The 8,253-nt window shown below is 35.2% G+C and overlaps 1 pseudogene; it reads right to left on the bottom strand.

Annotated features, from left to right (window-relative positions):
* Nucleotides 1–7,922: 7,922 nt before the first annotated feature.
* LOC120361984 (U2 spliceosomal RNA) lies at nt 7,923–8,049 on the bottom strand (annotated as a pseudogene).
* Nucleotides 8,050–8,253: the final 204 nt, after the last annotated feature.

Here is an 8,253-nt window from a genome sequence, read left to right as displayed (position 1 = left end):
CTCTTAAGTATTTTGCTTATTGTTTCTCTAACCTCAATTCCCTTCCTTCACTCGTTTTGCTGACTCTGCTCTAGCCGAGTGAGCTGTTCCTTAAACATGTCAAATATGCTCCAAGCTCAGGACATTTTCTATTTGCTGTTCTGATGCTTGGGAAACTTCCCCAGCTATACACGTGGCAAACCTCCTCATATCTTTTAATTCTCATGTCATCAGAGAGGTATACATATACATCCTATGGAAAATATTTCTACCTTATCTTTTCAACTCTATCCCTTAACCAGGGCAGCTGGCCTGGTCATGGTCTACTGAGCTGTAACACTGGGTATTATATGATGAATTATCTAATAGACAGATATATATACTAAAGGCACCAGCAAAATAGGATCACCAAAACATTTTTAAAAAGTAATTTGATGTCATCAAAGTAGTCACCATGAGACTTCCTTAAATTTATTTTATTTATTTTTTATTTAAAATTCCAGGATACATGTGCAGGACATGTAGGTTTGTTACATAGGCAAATGTGTGTCATAGTGGTTTGCTGCACCCAGGAATGGGAGTGTGAACTACTGTGTTTTTATTGATTTGGATCTCTAAAGGTATTACTCCTACCCTGAAACTGTCATCATTCTTTTAAAAAACATGTTCCATGTTAAGTGCATGTTGGTATACAACGTGCATTTTATTTAGCCACTTAAAATGAATATTGCTAATTTCTTCAGCTTACAAGACAAGGACCCTCAAATAAATTTTCCCCTTCACGTCCTTATTTCAAAGGTATCATATTCAGGATTTTGTTTCATGTTTTTAAATCAGTGGTAACCACAGATGTGAATAAGACTCTAGTTAATCTTATTCTAGATATACTTTAAAGGTGACTCCACAGGACATGAAATATACTGAATCTGAGCTGTAAGAGAAGCTACTAGTCTCTATTATCTGCCTTTCTTTAACATATTTGTGTGTCCTACTATTCTAAAGATTGCTGTTAATCGATGAAAGGAAGAGGAACTGTGCAATTTAATGTTGAATGAACAATGTCTGGAGCAGACATATAATTAAAGACTTCGTGAGGTGCCTGATGCTTATATATATATATATATATATATATATATATATATATATATATATATTTCTATTCCAAGTCACTGTTGATCCCATACAACTCAGTCCCTTTCATTTTCACTTTTCCATGATCAGCATGTTAATGCTGTTCATCACCATTCTTTAGAAATGTGTCACATATTGCATTCTCCGTCCTTTGAAACACACCATCTCATCTGGAACTATTCAATAGCTGCAATATGATGATTCTGGGCTGCTGAGCACAACTGATCAGCACATTAAACTGCTAGGAGACTCTTCTCTGGAGTAGAGAGAATTCTTTCCAATGTAGTCCTAAGGGGCCCTCTGGTAATGAAAAATAGTAATTTGAAGTCGTTTCTATCTGTTGAGAGGCAGCTCTAAATGGAGTTTTTTCTTTTCCAGCAGTTTTTCTTTTCCCAAAACCCATATTAAAGCAAATCAAGTATAAGGCAGTAGAACTTGGAGTTTGATTAGAGATGCTGCCATTATCAATTTAAGAAGTATTTTGAAGTCTGTTCATTTTCAGATATAACATAATAATGAAATTTGATGTATTCAAGAAAGTTACATTTTCTTAAATTGCTATAACTAACCTAACTCAATTAAAAACAAAATTGCCCACACACATTCACATGTATAAGTAATATTAAAGAAATAAACTTATACAAACATAAAAGTATTCTTGAACTTAAAGGAACCTTTTATGTTTCCCCACCCACACTGTAGCAAGCCTAACCTGAACATATTTTGGAGATGAGAAAGCTCTAGTGGCCGGGCATAGTGGCTCATGCCTGTAATCCAGCATTTGGGGAGGCTGAGGTTGGGAGATCACAAGGTCAGGAGATCGAGACCATCCTGGGGAACATGGTGAAACACCATCTTTACTAAAAATACAAAAATTACCCATACATTGTGGCACATGCCTATAGTCCCAGTTACTCAGAAGGCTGAGACAGGAGAATCACTTGAACCCAGGAGCAGGAGGTTGCAGTGAGCCGAGATCGCGCCACTGCACTCCAGCATAGGCTACAGAGTGAGACTCCATCTCAATAAAATAAAATAAGAAAGAAAATTCTAGGAAGCTAAAACAAAATGACACTTAATTCAAAATTCTGGGTTTGAAGACAGATATTCCTGATTTTAGACATTTTCCATGACAGAACCTTTAAAGTTAATGAATTGTTAGAATAAATAAATCTGCAGTTGAATTGTAAGTATTTCAATGGCAGTATTTTCAGAGATGAAACAAAACAATGATGGATCTGGATGTGTGCAACAATTGAATATTAGTGTGCTTTAATTGTCTATGGTATTCTTTTATTGCCTCTAGCTAATTATTGTATACAATCTAATTATTGTATAGCGTTTCTTTATGCAGCTTCAGTTCTCCCAAATTTTATCCTAGAGGTAGCTGCATGCTGCACTGGCAAATTTGATATATTTGTTTGTAAACACAAGGAAATTATAAGGCATTATTGTCTGGAAACACCTATGAACATCTAGTACAGTTAATTTATTTTTTAAATTGTACTTTAGGTTCTAGGGTACATGTGCAGATCACACAGGATTGCTGCATAGGTACATACATTGGCAATGTGGTTTGTTGCCTCCATCCCCCCGTCACCTATATCTGGCATTTCTCCTCATGTTATCCCTCCCCGACTTCCCCACACTCTCCACTGTCCCTCCTTTGCCCTTCCCCCAACAGACCCCAGTGTGTGATACTACCCTCCTCCCTCCTTATGTCCATGTGTTCTCATTGTTCAACACCCTCCTATGAGTGAGAACATGAGGTGTTTGATTTTCTGCTCTTGTGTCAGTTTGCTGAGAATGATGGCTTCCAGATTTATCCATGTCCCTACAAAGGACATGAACTCATCTTTTTTATGGCTGCATAGTATTCCATGGTGTATATGTGCCACATTTTCCTTGTCCAGTCTATCATCGTTTGGCATTTGGGTTGGTTCCAGGTCTTTGCTATTGTAAACATCCTCAATGAACATATGTGTGCATGTGTTTTTATAATGGAATGATGTATAATCCTTTGGGTATATACGCAGTAATGGGATTGATGGGTCAAATGGAATTTCTATTTCTGGGTCCTTGAGGAATCACCACACTATCTTCCACAATGGATGAACTAATTTACACGCCCACCAACAGTGGAAAAGTGTTCTTATTTGTCCACATCCTCTCCAGCATCTGTTGTCTCCAGATTTTTTAATGGTCGCCATTCTAACAGGTGTGAGGTGGTTTCTCAATGTGGTTTTGATTTGCATTTCTCTATTAACCAGTGATGATGAGCATTTTTTCATGTTTGTTCCTCTCACGTATGTCTTCTTTTGAAAAGTGTCCATTCATATCCTTTGCCCACTTTTGGATGGGTTTTTTTTTTTTTTCCTTGTAAATCTGTTTTAGTTATTTGTAGATTCTCAATATTAGCCCTTTGTCAGATGGGTAGATTGCAAAAATTTTTTCCCATTCTGTTGGTTGCCAGTTCACCCTACTGATTGTTTCTTTTGCTGTACAGAAGCTCTGGAGTTTAATTAAGTCCATTTATCTATCTCGGCTTTTGTTGCCAATGCTTTTGGTGTTTTAGTCATGAAGTCTTTGCCTATGCCTATGTCCTGAGTGGTTTTGCCTAGGTTTTCTTCCAGGGTTTTTATGATGTAAGGTCTTATGTTTAAATCGTTAATCCATCTAGAATTAATTTTAGTGTAAGGTGTCAGGAAGGGGTCCAGTTTCTGCTTTCTGCACATGGCTAACCTGTTTTCCCAACACCATTTATTAAACAGGGAATCCTTTCCCCATTGCTTGTTTTTGTCCAGTTTGTCAAAGATCAGATGGTTGTAGATGTGTAGCATTGCCTCCGAGACCTCTGTTCTATTCCATTGGTCTATATGTCTGTTTTGGTACCAGTACCATGCTCTTTTGATTACTTAGCCTTGTAGTATAGTTTGAAGTCTGGTAGTGTGATGACTCTGGCTTTGTTCTTTTTACTTAGGATTGTCTTGGCTATGTGGGCTCTCTTTTGGTTTCATATGAACTTTAAGGTGTTTTTTTTCCAGTTCTGTGAAGAAGGTCATTGATAGCTTGATGGGGATAGTGTTGAATCTGTAAATTACTTTGGGCAGTATGGTCATTTTCACCATATTAATTCTTCCTAACCGTGAGTATGGAATGTTTCTCCATCTGTTTGTGTGCTCTCTTATTTCCTTGAGCAGTGGTTTGTCGTTCTCCTTGAAGAGGTCATTTACATCCTTTGTTAGTTGTGTTCCTAGGTATTTTATTTTCTTTGTAGCAATTGTGAATGGAAGTTCACTCATGATTTGGTTCTCTGTTAATCTGTTATTGGTATATAGGAATGCTTGTGATTTTTGCGCATTGATTTTGTATCCTGAGACTTTACTGAAGTTGCTTATCAGTTTCAGGAGATTTTGAGCTGAGATGATAGGGTCTTCTAAATATACAATCATGTCGTCTGAAAATAGAGACAATTTGACTTCCTCCTTTCCTAATTGAATACCCTTTTTTTTTTCTTGCCTAATTGCTCTGGCTAGACTTTCCAAAACTATATTGAATAGGAGTGGTGAGAGAGGGCATCCTTGTCTAGTGCCAGATTTCAAAGGGAATGCTTCCAGTTTTGGCCCATTCAGCATGATATTGGCTGTAAGTTTGTCATAAATAGGTTTTATTATTTTGAGATATGTTCCTTTGATATCTAGCTTATTGAGAGTTTTTAGCATAAAGGTTAATTTTTTAATAGTTTAGTATCTTATTAGCTCACATGTTATTTCCTTCAGTTTCTTTTATACTACTCTATATTTACCAGTAATATTTCTGGCATTAAACTAAAATGGATTTTCTGAGATAATTGTGTTGCTTTAGAAGTTCTTTCATGGAAGGCAAAAGCTGAGATATTTTTATTACTAGTGTTCCTGTACATTTCTTATGCCCTTTTACTGGTGAAGATTATATCAATTATTTTGGTAAAATGTAAAGTGCCTTTTATAGTTTTGCATCCTGACAGGGACCTCATTGCCAAAACAACAATCTCTTAAAGATCCAACTGTGACTCTGTTTAACATACTTTTTACTTTGGAGGCTTGCCATAAGAATTGCAAATTAGTGAGCCAACTTTAAATTAAAGCTCCACACAGCCTCACAACCATAAGTTAGATATTTTAGAGAAAATAACAGCCTTTGAGCTATTTTATTAGGAGTATATGACATGTACTCATAGCATACCAGCCATCCAAAATGAACAACCTGAACAGCAAGATGAAAAAGGTATGCATGAAATACTAAAAGAAGTTTCTCTAAATTTCAAGAATAAAATTCTATGTTAATTTTCTTTTCTATTACCTGCTTGCCACTCAAATGCAACATTCTATATTGGTGGCAAGAAAAAATTTTAAGAACTAGAGTATTTTGCACTTTCTGAAGTTTAGCAATTAACTTTGTTTTCAAACTGCACCTGGGGAAAAAAGCAATTATTTTTAATCTTCAAAGGGTTACATCTAAGTCATAGCACTAGGTTTATTTTCCAAACCAAAGGTATGATGGCAATAATATGCTTAATAAGATTAAGCTATTCCATAGGTCTTTCTATTCATAAGCCCACATTACTGGTGTACCCTGAAACCCATAATGTAAATTAATTTATAATTTAAATTGAGTTATAATTAGTATAGATTTTAATTTGTGAATCAATAAAGTGACATTGCCATTAAAACAAATTTCTTGGACATAGAGCAAAGGGAACTCTCATACACTGTTGGTGGAGATGTAAATTATTACCACCTTTATGGAAAACATTATGGAGATTTCTCAAATAATTATATATAGAACTGTCATTCAACCCAATAATCCCACTAATTGGTTTCCACCCAAAAAACAATATATCATTATATCCAAAAGACACATGCACATATATGTTTATTGCAGCACTATTCACAGTAACAAAGTTATGTAATCAACCTGATTATCCATCAATGGATAATTGGGTAAAGAAAATGTGGTACATATACACTGTGGAATACTACTCAGCCATAAAAAAGAATTAAATTATGTCCTTTTGCAGAAACACAGATGAATCTGGAGGCCATTATTCCAAGTGAAAACTCAGAAACAGAATGTAAAATATCATATGTTCTCACCTATAAGTGGGAGCTACACAATGTGTATACATGAACATAGAGGGTGGAGTCATAGATACCAGAGACTTCAAAAAGTGGTCTAGTGGAAGGCAGGTGAGGGATGAAAAAGTACCTATTGAGTACAATATGCAATTCAGTTTACCCAAAACCTTCTCTCGTAACTTTCATTTACATACACTTAGGTTATGCAAGAAAATTATCATTTTTTCACTATGCCATCTTCTTTGTGATTAACTCTACACACCATCATTGAAAAATATGCCAGCAGCAGACTGACTCCTCACAGGTTATGGTGAATAAACTGTATGGAGGAAGACTGACCTGAGGAAATCTACTCTAAAGATTGGCATACTTCTTTATGGAATGAGTGCTCTGTTACCTGCACTGTGATGGGTAACAAGATGAATGAGAAAAAGATATTGGATTCAATGCTCCTATTATCCAGTAGAAGTAACTAAAAACCTGCATGAACATATCCTTTTAACAAAAGTGTAATATTCCAGAGCATTTTCGATCCAATGTTTTAAATGCCAAAACAATAGCAACAAAAAAAAGGTAAACATTTTAAAGGAGACTTTAGAGCCTCCTTTAACCTCATATTTGAATTTAAATATGATACTGTTTCTCTCTATTTTTAGTCAAATATCTTGTCCTCATCCTTATTGGCTCCATTTAATCACTTCCCTGTTACTCCTCCACTCATTCTGGCATCTGTATTATTATCCTACAAAAATTTTCTGAGTAACACATGGACACAGGGAGGGGAGCATCACACACCACTGGGGTCTGTTGTGGGGGACAAGGGAGGGTCAGCGGGGGTGTGGGGAGGTTGTGGAGGGATAACGTGGAGAAATGCCAGATATAGGTAATGGGGGTATGGAGGCAACAAACCATATTGGCATGTATGTACCTATGCAACAATCCTGCATTATCTGCATGTGTACCCCAGAACCTAAAGTATAATAAAAAAAAAAATGTTCTCAGTAAAATCATCAATGATTTTTTAGGTGCCTAAATTCAATTGAAACTTTTTGCTCTTATTTTGCTTAATCTCTCAGCATTATTGAGTACTGTAAATCACTCTTTCCTTAAGGAATCCTTGAATTTTTTATCTTGTTTTATTTTCCTTTGTTTTATTTTATTTATTTACTCTTCCAGTTTCCCTCCTACCTCTCCAACTGCTTCAACTCTGACGACTTTATAGGCCTATGGAATAAAATGTGTTATGTGTTTAAACCTGAGTGGTACCAAAAGTTAGTGGATGTTCTTCTTATTATTATTACTATTATTTTACAGTTAGTCTCATTAACACTAACTAGCTGTGTGACATGGACTAAACATGACATTTATGGGCTTCAGTTTACTTATTTGTAAAGTGGATAAATTAATATTTACCATGAAGGATTGTTGAAAGAATGAAAGTAGAGACATGTATATGGCAAGCAACACAATACCTAACATTTCATAATTGTTTAATATTACTTCAATTTCTCTATCTTCTTCTTTAATTGTTCTAATTTCTCAAAATGTCATACTATGTACAAGGTGAACATTTCAAACAATCTGAATTCTTCAAAATGGAAGCAAAAATACCTTTCCGTAATCTCACTTTTAAGTCTCCGATATAGTATATGACCATATATCCTATAGGAATGCATTTGTATCCATTGAAAACAAAGAAGATAATTCTATGTCAATACTGTACTTCAGATTTTTAAAATAATATATTTTGATTTTTCATATCAGCACAGATAGATTTAACATTATTTTACACTTGATCTTAGCCAAAAGGCCGAGAAGCGATTAACATTATTTTAAAAGCAAATGTAGATATAACACATTTTTAAAACAATGTTACAGCATGCATTGGATATACCATAAGCAATTAGGTTCTCACTCACTTATTAAGGGGCATGTTGTTTGTTTTCCTTTAGAAACAAAGCCTAATTCATTCCTTCTATTTTTTTTGTACCTATTAATTTGATAGTACAATAGGGGGACTATAGTC

Source organism: Saimiri boliviensis, chromosome X (assembly GCF_048565385.1).
Source record: "Saimiri boliviensis isolate mSaiBol1 chromosome X, mSaiBol1.pri, whole genome shotgun sequence".
NCBI classification, from domain to species: domain Eukaryota; kingdom Metazoa; phylum Chordata; class Mammalia; order Primates; family Cebidae; genus Saimiri; species Saimiri boliviensis.
The sequence above is the reverse complement of the archived record's forward strand: the minus strand, read 5'-3'. Positions and strand labels throughout refer to the sequence as shown.